Source organism: Mustela lutreola, chromosome 2 (assembly GCF_030435805.1).
Source record: "Mustela lutreola isolate mMusLut2 chromosome 2, mMusLut2.pri, whole genome shotgun sequence".
Lineage (NCBI taxonomy): Eukaryota > Metazoa > Chordata > Mammalia > Carnivora > Mustelidae > Mustela > Mustela lutreola.
Genome location: NC_081291.1, coordinates 199,012,135 through 199,028,039, shown reverse-complemented (window position 1 = coordinate 199,028,039; position 15,905 = coordinate 199,012,135). Strand labels below are relative to the sequence as shown.

The 15,905-nt window shown below is 40.0% G+C and overlaps 1 pseudogene; it reads left to right on the top strand.

The window, feature by feature from the left end:
* The first annotated feature begins 14,818 nt into the window (after nucleotides 1-14,818).
* On the top strand, nucleotides 14,819-15,256 carry LOC131825265 (large ribosomal subunit protein eL34-like; annotated as a pseudogene).
* The last annotated feature ends 649 nt before the right edge of the window (nucleotides 15,257-15,905 follow it).

Sequence of the window (15,905 nt, the reverse complement as noted above, 5' to 3'; positions counted from 1 at the left end):
ATTTAAACAAATATTTGATTATATCATTAGCTCTAAAGCAAATATTTCCAACTAATAATTGAAAAAATTTTCTATTTGGAAAAAACACACTTTTTTTTTTTTTTTTTTTGGTAAAGTAGGATTTATGTTGGAAGAAAACACCCTGATAAAATGTCAATTTTCTGAAATTAAATATAATTTGAAACCTGCCTTGTAATGTTTATAGAGTAGGACTTGTAACTCATTTAACCTCTACATGGATATAGGGAATTGGCTAGTCTCAGAGCTGTTTCACAGAAACACATTCCCCCCACCCCGAAGCTCCGCAAAGATGTTCTCCAATCGTTGGAAATGAAATAATTTTGTGTTGTTAAAGATGTGATTTCTGTTTTTAGAAATGCAGTCACTTCTTAAGCTCAAATTTATCTGCTTTTCCTATGGAGCAATCTGGCCAAAGACTTAGGGATGTTAAGCAAGACTTGCCCACAAATAAATATCAACACCTTCCATTACAGAAAGAGAGTAATGGTCTCACTCAGCTACAGAATCAAGAGGTCAAAAACTGCCTGTGATCAGAGGGAACTGACTCACCACCTAATTCTCTTCTTCCTCATGGTGAGAGATTTTGGTTAGAAACAGCGGAGTGAACCCCAGATCCGGTTTGTGGGCAGTCAGGCTGCTGGCAGCACAGATCTATAGACTCGTTTCTCCCTCAACCGATGACCAGGGCGTGTGACCTCTGAGTCTCCTGACCTCGTGCCTGTGCTTGTTACAGCGCTGTGCTATTGTCGTCTTGAAATATTTAACGATTTTTGGACAAGGAACACTGCTTTTCATTTCAGACGGGGCCCTGCCCCACGTAGCCACGAGCTGCAGGGTGAGTCCTGCGTCTGATGCTGCTAAACCTGTCCTGCCGCCTCTCAGTGCCAACTCGCCATGGTCAGCTCCCCAAACGCTCCCCACTTCTCACACCCAGCACCGGGTTTCTTCCTGCTTCCTCAGGTGTGGCTCGCCTCAGTTTCCAACACGTTGCAAAAAAGTCCCCTGCGTCCTTACTTGTCATTTCTCCTGGTGAAAGGTCGTCCTCTTGGCTGTGGAGGCCCCGTCCTGCCCCACCTTCTCCAGAACCCGTCCCGGCAATTCTAATTCTCCCCTAGACCTTCGGCCTTTCTCTCTTCCCTGGTTCCTCCTCCGGAACCGACGAAGATATGTTTTACGAGCGTGTGTTCTTGCCTCTTCCTTCCCGCGAGGGAAGAGTAATGATATGTGGGGGTAAACAGAAGACTGTTCTTGTCAAAGACAGGATTGGACATTTGGGAATAAGCGGAAAAGACGGGTGTGAGTGACCTGCTGTGTTCAGCTGTGGTCTTGAGTTGTCAGCTCTGGGAAACGGGAATAATAGCACTTAGCCTCCTGCATCCTCCTCTTGCAAGCTATTACTAAGTGAAAACCAAAACATTCTGTTAAGGAAAGGCTTAACCTATCAGTCTGTAGCATCTTCAGAGGGGTGTTTGGGAATTGCTTTATCTGTGTATCACTGAGGGGGTATCTCTGTCCTCTTGCCTGCCCCCCAAAAAAGAGACTCTGAAGGTAATGAATGTTTAGCATCAACACTTGAAAATGCCAGCGTCTTCCAAATCCCTGTTCCACCAGCAAATAAAGTTCCGACGCAGCAGATATGTTGTGAAAGCCGTACTTATTTATTTATTTAATTTTATTTCTTTGAGAAACAGCTTGTTCCCTCGGTGAAGTCTTCTGGAACATTGTCTGGTCTGGTACAGTTTAATGTGATCAAAACTGATCCAGTAGCCCAAGTCACAGAGCTGGAGCATGTCTACAACCTACAGGCCTCCCTGAACACCAACTCTTTATCATCCGTCCCATCACCGCGTAGTTTTTACCTCTCGTCTGAAACATCTACCCCCTTCTCCTAATTCCAGTCTACAGACTTTCCTGTCTCTGTGGCTCTCAACTTCAGAAGGTCATTAGAATCTTCCTGAACCTAAGAATATGTAAAGATCTCCGGGCTCACCCCAGCAGATGAGCTAAATTCCAAACTCCTTAGGTTGGCAAACAAAATGCTTCATGATGCTATCAAAGCCCTTTGTCTGTTTCCAGCCTCACGATTCCATCCGGAGCCCAGTATACTCTTACATCAAAATGCTCTTGTTTCCCTCAGCACCAGGGTTTCAAGTTTCTGGACCTTTTTATTTTGTTTCCTCTGCCTGGAATGTCCAGAGTGTTGGTTCTTATTTTAGGAGTCACACCCTCTATAAGTGCATCTCTTATTCCCTCAGATTTTCTTAGGCACGCCTCTCCTCGCACTATCACATCTTTGTATGAACATTTCCAAACCTCTGCTTGCATTGCACAGCAAGGTCAACGCTGATGAGAGCTGAGGCACGCTCGTGTGCTAATCTGTCTATAGGATTTGCTGCTCCGTAAGAAATTCTTATTCATCTCTAAAGGTACCTCGCACATAAGGATACTAACTTTTTTTTTTTTTTTTTGGATACTAACATTTTTTGAATAATAAATGGGCATGGAGTTACATCAGAGAACAGCATTAAAGAAGATAATTATGGGACTGGGGGACAGTGAATATCCAGAGCTGCTGGTTTCTTCTTTGGTTCTCTGTTCTAAGCTTGAGACTCAGGGAGCCAAGCAGCCCTGTAAATGCACACTAAATCTACATTAGGTGAACGATGTAAGTCTTCAGTGACTGTCTCAAGTGACTTCGAGGAGGAATCAAACATAAGAACTGGAAAACCAGTTCAGCAGAGGCATGCAAGCGGTATTTTTAAACAATCAGAAATGATAGATACATAATGTACTAAGATGACCTAAGGGTCTTTCTCATGTCTATGTGGAAATCAGTAATCCTTAATTTGAACAGCTGTAACAAATGAGACCTTGTGACATGCAAAAATTTGGAGAATTGCTTAGAACCACTTATACTCCCTCTCCTTCTTGTGTATACAATCTCCTGGAGCTGATAAGCTTTGGAGTTCTTCAGAGCAACCTGAAATAGTTTCCTGGGCTGTAGCTCTCAGACAACAAATAAAGCATTGAGGCTGGTTTTCAACGTTGCGAAGGATGCTCTGAAAGCCGAGGGGTGCCGTGAACATACGAGTGGAGTCAGCTTTAGGATGGTGTAGTACTAGGGCACCGGGGTTGCTCATTCGGTTAAACCTTTGACTCTTGATTTTGGCTCAGGTCACGATCTCAGGGTTGTGGAATTGAAACCCATGTGGGGCTCCTTGCCCAGTGGGAAGTCTGGGGGAGATTTTCTTTCTCTCCGTCTGCCCCTCCTCTTGCACGCACTCTCTCTCTCTCTCTCTCTTTAAAATAGATAAAATAAATCTTAAAAATAAATGGTGGTGTAGTGCTAGTACCTTCCTGCTTTCCCCTCTGGTTGTCTCCCCCCAAGGTCATGTCACACCCATTCAAACAATGTTGACCACATTGACCATGTGCCCAGGCTGTCCAGGACAGCACCAATTTGCCCCCCCCCCCCCCTTTTACTCTCCAAAGTGTCTTAGTTTAGGGGACGAATTATATATGCACTCTAATTCAAATTTAGTCCATGGACCAGAAACTTGTTAGGTTGACTGACTCATGCGGCGTGAATGAGGGCAAATACAAATATTGCAAATGCGCACGCCTTGACCTCCCACCTAAATTGGAAAGTGAGTTGTTTCCGTGTAAGGTCAGTGTTCTTTTTCTCTTCGTGGTTTTTCATGGTGGCCACGATGGGGATGTTCATGAACATACCATCAGAAGAAAACCTCACGAAAACCAGAAATTAATTCCCCCTATTTTTCTCAGTTTCTCACTTTCTAAGTGCCTTTTTAAAACATTTTTAAATTTCTTTTCAGCGTAACAGTGTTCATTGTTTTTACACCACACCCAGTGCTCCATGCAATCCATGCCCTCTCTAATACCCACCACCTGGTTCCCCCAACCTCCCACCCCCCTTCAAACCCTTCAGATTGTTTTTCAGAGTCCATAGTCTCTCATGGTTCACCTCCCCTTCCAATTTCCCTCAACTCCCTTCTCCTGTCTAACTCCCCAAGTCCTTTTTCTTTTTTTTTTTTTAAAGTAGGCTCCTTGCCCAATGTGGGGCTTGAACTCATGACCCTGAGATTGAGAGTTGCTTGCTATATGGACTGAGTCAGCCGGGTGCCCCTCTAAGTGCTTTTTGACTAGTAATAAATCATGTCTATGCATGTTCAACATTTTGATTTATATTTCTTGTTATATTTTATCTCTAATTTATTACACAATTCATAAGTGTAAGGAAGGTACTGAAACAGGGACTGTTTAAAACACCCCTCGTGATTTATTAAAATGTGAGTCCTAGACTATATACTTTAAATTATGCAGTGGTCAGGAAGAAAGCCTGTGTCTAAAGACCAGCTGACAATAAGCTGTTAAAGACATGCTTAGGACAAGAAAGAAGAAATGTAATTGTATCTTAAGGATTTAGTTTAATAAAGCGAAAATATTGGTTTTAGTATTTATTATAGTATACTGAAGCCTTGTTTAGTTATTTTAATAAAGATGGTTTTTTTCCTTCTCTTTGGAATGGAATTGGGGGGAATTAATAGTTAAGGTTAAATCTGGGTGAGCCCAGGATAAAGCTACCATTTTCAGCCCCAGGCCAACCTCATTCTTTGAAGTTCAGAGTGAGTGGCCATGGCAAAATGCAGTCATCTGGTGGCAGGAAATTACAGGGACATCTTTTTAAATGACAGAGATAGTTTTTGGATGCTTCGATGGTGAACCTGCAAAACCAAACAGCAGGAGTTGGAATAGCAGTGGTAGTTGGAAGCCGGTACTTATTACGCGCTAGCCTTGCGTCAGACTGGGACCAGATTTTATGTGAAATATTTCAATTAATCCTCACAACAGTCTTTTCCCCCCTACTCTTAATTAATTAATTAATTAATTAATTTTAAAATTGCCATATAATGTATTACTTGTTTCAGGGGTACAGGTCTGTGATTCATCAGTCTTACACACTTCACAGCACTCACCCTAGCCCAAAGCCATCACCCCGTCACCCCATCCGGTCCACCCCAGTCCTCCCCTCCAGCAACTCTCAGTTTGTTTCTCTTACGAGTCTCTTAAGATCTGTCTTCCTCTGGGGTTTCAGTTTTTCCCTCTCTTGTTTCTTGTTTCATTTTCCCCCCCTTTCCGCTCTGATCCTCTGCCTTGTTTCTCAAATTCCACATATCAGTGAGATCGTATATGATTGTCTTTCTCCGACTGACTTGTTTCACTTGGCATAATACCCTCTGGTTCCGTCCATATCATTGGAAATGGCAAGATTTCATTTTTTTTTTTTTTTTTTTTTTTTTTTTAAAGATTTTATTTATCCATCTGACAGAGAGAAATCACAAGTAGACAGAGAGGCAGGCAGAGAGAGAGAGAGGGAAGCAGGCTCCCTCTGAGCAGAGAGCCCGATGCGGGACTCGATCCCAGGACCCCGAGATCATGACCTGAGCCGAAGGCAGCGGCTTAACCCACTGAGCCACCCAGGCGCCCCGCAAGATTTCATTTTTTGATGGCTGCATATCCTCCCATCCTGTGTGTGTGTGTGTGTGTGTATGTACATATATATATACCACATCTTCTTTATCTACTCATCCGTTGATGGACATCTAGGCTCTTTCCATAGTTTGCCTATTGTGGACATTGCTGCTATAAACATTGGGGTGCACATGCCCCTTCAGATCACTACCTTTGTATCTTTGAGGTAAATATGCAATTGCTGGGTTGTAGGGTAGCTCTGTTTTCAACTTATTGAGGAACCTCCATGCTGTTTTCCAGAGTGGCTGCACCAGCTTGCATTCCCACCAACAGTGTAGGAGGGTTCCCTTTCTCCACCTCCTCACCAACATTTGTCATTTCCAGACTTGTTAACTTTAGCCATTCTGTCTGGTAACCTCACAATAGTCTTATGAGATGACCTATTCTTAATTTCATTTTACAAATGAACCTAGAGTTGGCCAGTAGTGGAGCCTGGAAAGAAATACCTTCAGTCTGACTTTAGCATTTAAGCTTTTAATCAATACATTAAGCTTCAGCTCTAAATATAGAACCTGTCATAATAGTTGCTTAGTAGTTGAGTACTTACTATGTGCTGAGTGCTTTAAAATTATTTTTAATCTCATGGTATAAATATATTAGTTCAATTTTCCCACAAGGAAAGTAAGGCCCAGAGAGCCTGGATTGGTTTTCCATTGTACAGATCCCCACAATTTTAGTCACTAAAAACAACACAAAAGTATTGTTACGATTCTGGAGGTCAGAAGTTCAAAAATCAGGTTATAGCAGGTCTGGGTTCCTCCAGTCTCTGCTTCTATCCTCACAGCTCTGATTCTGACCTTCCTGCCTTCTTCTTATAAGGACCTTTGTAATTACATTGGGCCCACTAGGATAATCCTAGATAATCTGTCCATCTCAAGATCCTAATTTAGTTACATCTGTCCCTTTTGCATGTAAGGTGACATATTCATTGGTCCCAGTGACTACGACGTGGATATCTTTGGAAGGACCACGATTTAGCCTAACTAATTTCCCCCAGGTCACAGAATTGGTAAATATTAGAGATTAGAATTTAATCTAGATGTTTTTAGGTGCCAAAGTTTACACTGTTTCTGTTCTCCCACATTAGGGATGATCCCATCAGTTATTCAAAGAAACATTTACTGAGATTATAAGAAGAGACAGAGAGCCTGTGGTAGATGCTGGAAAAATATGAAATGCTTTATGTGTTGGAGTCATGTATGTGTAGGTGTTTTATTAATTTCTGTAATTTTCAAAAGTTCAGGAGATTAAAGATTAATATGCTTAAATAATTGATAAGTGAGATAAAATACCTTTCAGAAGAGGTATTAGTAAGCTTCATTTTTTTTATATTACAGTATTTATTTACTTATTTCTCTCTTCCGGAGATGAATACTAGGTAAAAGTTTCAGGTTTCAGGTAAGGTCCTTTTTTTTTTTTTTTTAAAGATTTATTTTAGGGTGCCCAGGTGGCTCAGTCATTAAGCATCTGTCTTTGGCTTAGGTCATGATCCCAGGGTCCTCGGATCAAGCCCCACATCGGGCTCCCTCTTCAGAGGGAAGAATGTTTCTTCCTTTCCCACAACCGACTGCTTGCGTTCCCTCTCTCTCTGTCTCTGTCAAATAAAAAAATAAAAATCTTAAAAAAAAAATAGACTTAGAGGTGGTCTTGAAGGAATTTGGGGAAGAGAAATCCTCTTCGTTGGCAAAGCTTGGACTAGAATATTTCATTACCTAATTGGCCTGGAAAGAGAGATGGCCTGAGGAAATGGATCAATATACAGAATATTTTCACTGAATTGTGTGAAATAATATGGGAGGACTGGTAGGGACACTTGAGGAAGTGGTAGGTAGATGCATCTTTTTTGGGATATGAGAATATATATGCCTTATGTATATGTCCATGAGAGGTGACCCACTGCAGAGAGGATCTCAAAGATCAAGTAGACAAGAGGACATGTCATTCTAGGTGCTTTTTTTTTTTTTTTTCTAGTTTGTGTAGTACTTGCTTAATGGGTTCATAAACAAGGTAGCATAGTGACTATAACCAACACTGAGATTATGTGCAGCTTCAACAAATTCTCCTTTCTCATATCATCACTGACATTGGTAAAAATTAATGGTAGACTGCTGTAATTCCATATACTCGGGCACTAAGCCCTCCTATCCGTTAGGAATTTCACTAGGTAAATAGCCCCGAAGAGCTGGGCTGCTGACTTAGAACAAAGGAACATGGAAGGTGTGGTGGAAGAAGTAAGTCTTGTCAACCCTAGTCTTACGGCCACTTGCAGAACTGTATTATCTATTTTTTTAAAAAGTATTTTATTTATTTGTCAGAGAGAAAGAGAAAGAGCGAGCACAAGCAGGAGGAGTGGCAGAGGGAGAGGGAGAAGCAGGCTCCCTGCTGAGCAAGGAGCCCAATGGATGTGGGGTTCAATCCCAGGATGCTGAGATCATGACCTGAGCCAAAGGAAGATGCCTTAACTGACTGAGCCACCCAGAACCCCTTGTATTGTCTATTTCTGTTTTCACCCTTGCTCTCTCAATTATTTATTTAAAAAAATACTCTGTCCTTATATATAGAGTGTGCTGGTAGTGTTTAACTTTACAATTTAGTTCACAGATTATAAAATGTCATGAGAGCAATACTTTCATGATATAGATCTAAGGGTACTATCTATAGGTCATGGATATTATAGATATCCATGGTTTATAGATATTATGGATATCATGGTTTATATTATTATACAATATTATAATAAGTTACAATATAAATATGTTACATTGTAGATCATGGTTTGTTACAGTACTGTTATTCGCAAATTTTCATACAGAAGGGGGTATTTTTCGATTTTGTGATTTTGTGGAGTAGATCATTTTAGTCTTTGTTATTGTCCAGCATCTTTGGAATACCGTACTTTAGTTTGGGAAATTTTCCATATTCAGAAGTTATCCTCCCCAAGATAGAAATCAGAAATTATTTTGTCGGTTTCCTTTTATATTTAGGGCAAAGATATTGGTTTTACCAGTGAAGTGCTTAAGATTTTGATATGGAAGAGTCAACTTGAGGACCATGTGCCAAACAGAATCCATTCTTTTCTGGCAAGGAAAATATGGCTTTTAGGGGAATCAGTGGTGCAGATTGTGTTTTTTAATGTTTAGTATCAGTGGTTTGAACCACAGTGTGTGTTCCCAATAATGTCATCTGAGATACTGCCCCTGGAGACAGTCCTACAAGTTTGGGTGCTGTTTTTGCCTGCAGAACCCTCCAGACTGACCATCTGGTCCTCCTAGAGATTATGGGAGCCACATAATATATTTTTACACTTTTTTTTGGTAGTTGCTGTCTCTCAGATCACTTACACTGGGCCAACTGCCATGTTATTGTATAGAAAGAGCCACATGGCATAGAATTGAGGCTTTTGGCTAACAGATATGAGTGATGAATGAGCTTGGATGTGATTACACCAGCCCCAGTCAAGCCTTCAAATGACCGCAGGTCTGGCCAACATCTTGATTATCAATCATATAAATGATCCTATACCAAAATCATCGATTAAGTTGCTTCCAAATTCCTGACCCACAGACACTGAGATTTTGAATGCTTGTTGGTTTAACAAATTAAATTTTCAGGTAATATGTTTTACAGGAATAGATAACAAATATAAGCAGATATAATGAAATGAGAAATTCTGGGATAATTAAGGAGCCATTGTTCAAAAGACTGATAGAGTAGCTGAATTCCCAAGTTCATGTGGTTCCTGATTTACTACTTATGTATATCTCTTTTCTGCTGCCTAGATTCAATGCCAGCAACAGGGAAGCAGAATCCATGAGGTTGGATGTATGTATATGCTTCCCTAGGGAGCTCACAGGCAGAGTAGCTGTGCATGCTGTACTCTAGCAAGGCAGTCTACTCTGACATTGAATATGCTGGGCCCTCAGGCACTACTACATGCCTGGAGGCCTATAGAGCTGATAGTATACAAGGAACTCATCAAACACTATCAAGAGCAAAGGTGTTGGGGGTACCTGGATGGCTCAGTCAGTTAAGTGTCTGACTCTTCAGCTCAGGTCATGATCTCAGGATCATGAGATGGAGCCCCATGTCAGGCTTCATGCTGAACGTGGAGTCTGCTTAAGATTCCCTCTCTTCCCTGCCCCTCCCATTTGCTTGTACACTCTTTCTCTAAAAACAAAACAAAACAAAACAAAACAAAGGTGTTGTTTTATGTTTTTTGTAAAGCTAAGGGTATTGAGCATTTATTTGCCCAGGACATGGAAGACTCAATGGCAGCAGACTGCTTTGTGAACTAAGCCTTATCTCAGGAGGTGGAGTGTCGAGGTATCATCATATTTATGCCTTGAAAAATCCATTGATAGATGCATTTTCAGTTCCTCACATATCATTTCTTAACATCTTCTGCCAAATAGTCCAGAAAACAGATTCCCTCATATACTGTTTTGGCAGCTTAAATTGTCATTACATTTAGAAGAGCCATTAGCCAATTGACCAACGACCTTGTCTCAGTTCTCTTTCACCTTGAGTTGTGTGTAGAATTCAGTATTGGTGAATGAGTTGGTTTACTCTGCAATATCACATGATCCAATTCCTCATCTCTTTTGATTTCCAAGACATTCCACCATCATGTTCTTGTCCTGCCTTCTTTGTGTTCTCCATCTTCAACTCTTTAAGTACAGTAGTTGTAATGATAGTAAAATTAATGACTAATGTTTTTGATGTTTTGCATTAATAAAGACTGTTTGCGGCATCTGGGTGGTGCAGTCAGTCAAGCATTAAACTCTTGGTTTCTGCTCAGGTCGTGATCTCAGGGTTGTGTGATCTAGCCCTATGCTGGGCTCTGTGCTGAGTATGGAGTCTGCTTGGGATGCTCTCTCTCCCTCTTCCTTTGCTCCTCTCTCCCATACTTGCTCTCTCTCTCTCAAATAAATAAATCTTTAGAAAAAAAATAAGTGGTATTCAAATACAGCTTTGTTAGGAATGAGAAAATGGGCCATTGGACTTGAGATTCATCTGCGTAGATGTGATATTTGGAGCTGGTTGTGTATAAGATCATGAGGAAGAAGGATGGAAAGGAAAAGAGGCACAGAGAATTAGACTTAGTATACCTTTTCAGGGAGTTGAAGAAAAAGCTAAAAAAAAAGTAAGTTTCATTTCATTATAATTATAACTGAATATCTGTCCTTTACCAGAGCTACTAAAAAAGAATTACAATAATTGCAATTGATTTTCAATTGTATTTCTTCTTTCTTCTTACCTTTCTAATATAGAAGCTAAGTTGCTAAGTATTGACAGAGAAAATAAGAACTAGAGATTTGTATAATGTATTTGCTGAGCAATTGGTCATTGGAAAAAAGTCAGTTTATGTTAATTAAGCAGTATTATGAATGTTCTATTAAGGGTGAGTAGGAGTTAGATTGAATTATTTAAAAGCTAACCAGCCATTGTTCAAAGATGGAATTAACTCTGGTAAAACTGAAAATTTTAATTTCCTTATAGAAAAAAGCATGAGTGATTCCTATTCCTCAAGAAACCTGTCTGCTGTGAAAGCACCATTTCAACATTCAAGAAGAGACAAAGCAGTCTAAATCCCTTTCAGATTAGATTAAGTCAGTGAATGGGTCGTACCATGAAATGAAAAGGCAAACAGAACTTATTAAATGTGTTGTTCATGAAAATCGTTTAGAAAAATTAATATAAATGAAATTTTTGTATAAATTCATTTGAGGGGACCCGGATAGCTCTGTTGGTTAACCATCTGATTCTTTTATTTTTAAAGATTTTTATTTATTTATTTGACAGACAGACATCACAAGTAGGCAGAGAGGGAGGCAGAGAGAGAGGAGGAAGCAGGCTCCCTGCTGAGCAGAGAGCCCGATGTGGGGCTGGATCCCAAGACCCTGGGATCACGACCGGAGCAGAAGGCAGAGGTTTTAACCCACTGAGCCACCCAGGCGCCCCAACCATCGGATTCTTGATTTCAGCTGAGGTGATAATCTCAGGATCATTTAATCGAGTTTTGGGCTCCATGCTCTGTGTGGAGTCTGCTTGAGATTCTTTCTTTTCCTCTCCCTCTGCCCCTTCCCACACTTGGGTGCTCTCTCTTTCTCCAAATAAATAAATAAAATCTAAAAAAAACCCCACAAAAACCTAAATTCATTTGATAAATTTTGTGGGCAGAGGACAAGGTTATTGGTGGAAGAAAAATTAAGAAAAAAACAAAATGAAGATAAATGATTGAAATGCTTTTGTTTATTCTAGTGAAGCAAATGAATGTGAGTTTAAATTACTGTAAAGGTCTACAAGGTTAAAAGTTACAGTGATCTGGCAGCTGCATTAGGTGGAATAATCGCTCCCCCCACATATGCCCATGCACTCATGCGGGGAACCTGTGAATGTATTACCTTACTTGACAAAAGGGACTTTGTGGTTGTGGCTAAAGGAACAGACCTTCAAATGGGGAGATTATCCTGGATTGTGTGGACTTAATCTACAGAAAGGAGTCCATAAAAGTAGAGAGACTTTCCAGGCTGAGTCAAAGAGAAGAGAAAGAAGAAAGAGAAGAGATTTGAGCCCCCCCACCCCCACCATTGCTGGGTTTGAAGACGGAGGAAGGGGACCAAGGGCCAAGAAATACAGTGGTCTCTAGAAGCTGGAAATAGCCCTCAGCTGACATGGAGACTTCATTCCTCCAACTACAGGGAACTGAATTCTGCTAACCACCTGAATGAGCAAAGACATGAATCCTGCCCTAAGTTCCAGAAAGGAACATAGCATTTGAATTTAGGCTAGTGAGAACCTTGTCAGACTTCTCACCTATAGAATGGTAAGATAGTACATTTGTGCTGTTTTAAGCCACTAAATACATTGTAATTTGTTAGAGCAACAATAGAAAACTAAGACAGCAACTTCATTGGAAATATGCACAACTATCAAACAAATGGCCGTCAGTAAATTTCCCAGTCTAAACAAGTTTGTACTAAAGTCCTCTATATACCTTTTAGCTGACTTTTAGCTTCCAATTAAAACAAAATATAATCCAACTCCTAAAATGTCTGTCATTGTTTTGAATTATATTTTAACTAAATAAAATAATGCTGGAATCCTGTTTTTAGTTATCATAACAAATTACTAATGATTACAAATTAGTTTTATTCTCTAACTTTCTCCTACCTACTACAATATATTTGTGAAAGGGAAAATCCACTCTGTAAGAATTTCTGTAAAATGATGATATAGATGGGCACTATGTTGGTTATATATGCATATCTGATAGTTTTCTTGGCCATATCAAGAAGGCTGACACATAAGATCACTATATGTTCCCTTCAACCAGAGAATAGGGATTCAGCTTAACTCAATAATTTTTAATGTATGCTGTATGGTACCACAGGAGCATGGCTCTTGCAATCAGCAGTCATTGGTTGAATCCCACCTTCACCCTATATTGTGACACACAAGTCAGTGAATCTCTCTGAATGACAGTTTTCTAATTTGTGATATGGGAATACTATCTACCTTAAAAGTTTGTTTGTTTGTTTGTTTGTTTAAAGATTTTATTTATTTATTTGACAGAGATCACAAGCAGGCAGAGAGAGAGGAGAAAGCAGGCTCCCCTCGCAGCAGAGAGCCCAATGCGGGGCTCGATCCCAGGACCCTGGGATCATGACCTGAGCTGAAGGCAGAGGCTTTAACCCACTGAGCCACCCAGGAGCCCCAAAAGTTTGTTCTTGAAATAGAATGAAATTTCTCTTTAACTCTTAAACTGTCATCATAATACATAGTAATACATAGTAAACATAGTTTACATAGTAAACACTGAGTACCAATGTGATATTTTGGGGCTTACTACCGGGGACTGGAGAAAATGGTACCAAAAATAGAGAGAAAAAAAAAAAAAAGTTGGGTGGAGTCAGGGAAGCATGGTGGAGGTAGTAGGTATGTTTCTCATAGAATTGGAAAACTGATCAGAGCAGCAGAAGAGGTGTTGGAGGGTCAGGGAACTAAGATCAAAATAAAAAGGGAATCTCAAGTTCACCAGACTAGCATCAAATTTCCTGAGACAGCTAGAGGAGAGGGACTCATGATTTGAGTCCTTTGGGTAGTGCTGGTTTTCAGCGTCACGTGGGAAGCTTCTGTCAAGGGCTTATTCAGACTCCAAGGTATCCAAATTCAATTTAGAGGGTAAGGACACGTAGCCTGGATCTTATTGATTCCAGAGATGGGCCGAGCTGGGGATGTTGATAGCAATTATCATCAGAGCCTCCAAGGCAGGACTGAGAAGGGCAGAATGGGACAGAAACTGAGGGAAACACAAAACCCTCAACCTCTATGTATCAAGGGCCATTATGTGCAATTTCTTTACCTGTGCCCTCGCCTGAATAATAAAGTATCTTTCTGTAGCTTTAACTCTTTAGGTTGAAGAAATAGATCTAATTTAGTAAAAAAAGAGGGATTTTGTTTGCAGAAACTGGAATGGCACACAAATCCTCAGGATAGGATAACAGGGTCTCAGGATGAAGGTCTAACATGAAGTGAGGGAGTAAAGGTATCTGCTTTTGCTTTTTTGGGTGGTTTCTTATTCTTTCCTTTCTCTCTGTACACTTAATTCCATCAATTATCTATTCTGGCAGAAAAAAATTGGCTTCTGACAATTTTGAGTTTTATATAAAATATACTTAGCTGCCCAGAAAGTATTCTATTACCAGTTCAAAAATCTCTGGAGCAAGAACTGCTGATAGCCAAAGCTAGAATAATTTGAGCAACCAAGAATGTAGTGTTGAATTATAACTCAAAATATAAAAGAAATATCCGTGAACTCATACTAATATAAATAAATGATGAAAGAAAGATCTCCTGTAGAAAAACTTCAAATAATTTATGTAGATACTTATATAGGTGGAACATAACTCTTTATTCCTGAAGTGTGAATTTTGCATAGCAACTTCGTTTTAAATGCTACAGAATGGGAATAGGGAAAGAGTAACTTAGTAGTGGAGAAAACAGACAAATCAGTTTTCAGTGATCACAATTAACATCAGTGGTGCTGATGAGTCATGTTGATAGTAAGCACCCTTGACATGATGTGATAGGAATGACAATTTATCCCTGTGGTCTTTTTCCTCAAAACCTATAACCTAAATCTTATCAGGAGAAAAACAGATGAATTTCAACTGAGGGACATTTTATAAAATACCTGACCAGTACTCCTCAAAACTGTTAAGGTCATCAAAAATAAAATAAGTCTTGGGGGGCGGTGTCCGTAGGCATTCAGAATGGTCCAGTGTTTGACCTACTGTCATAGTCTGTCCTACAATACAGCCTCTAACAAAACAAGACTGTCCCGGACACCGGGTAATAGAATTGTTTACCTTTATACCAAGAAGGTTGAGAAAGCACCAAAATCTGCATGTGGCATGTGCCCAGGCTGACTTCGAGGAGTTCGTGCTGTGAGACCTAAAGTTCTTATGAGGTTGTCTAAAATGAAAAAAACATGTCAGCAGGGTCTTTAGTGGTTCCATGTGTGCTAAGTGTGTTCGTGACAGGATCAAGCATGCTTTCCTTATCGAGGAGCAGAAAATCGTTGTGAAAGTGTTGAAGGCACAAGCACAGAGTCAGAAAGCTAAATAAAAAAATGAAGCTTTTTTGAGTAATAAAAAAATCAAAAGGCTAAAAAATAAAATAGGTCTTATTGTAACATATCAATATTGGTTCATTGTTTATAAAAAATGTACCATACTAATGTAAGGTGTTAACAATAGGGGAAACAGGGTGTGCATATGAGGTACACTATCTTCACAACTTTTCTGCGAATAGAAAATTTTCTAAAATAAAAAGTTTGTTTATGGACATCTAGGTTCTTTCCATAGTTTGGCTATTGTGGACATTGCTGCTATAAACATTCGGGTGCACATGCCCCTAAAAAGTCCTTGGGAAAAATAAGATAAAATAAAAAAAGTTCTTGAAGATTCTGATGAAAACCTCTTGGCTCAGATATCCACCTTGAACCAGCCAACTGTGCTTAACAGTGATGAAGCCAAACTCTAGAACTTACTGTAGCCACACTCAAGTTGGGATGTGTGTGTGTGTGTGTGTGTGTGTGTGTGTATGTGTGTGTGTGTGTGTGTGTTTAGGGAAGCTGGGATGTTGGTGGAAAACTCCCAGATAACAATGCTGGGCAGATAATTTAATAAATGTCCTTAAATTTGATTTTCTTCCTTACCCATTGTACCTCACATGGTTATTTTGGAAGTCTGTGGGAATCTCTCCTGATCTCACACACAGCTCTTTCCATTTTCAATTCCAGCTTCTGTTTTTCTCCCACACTCAGT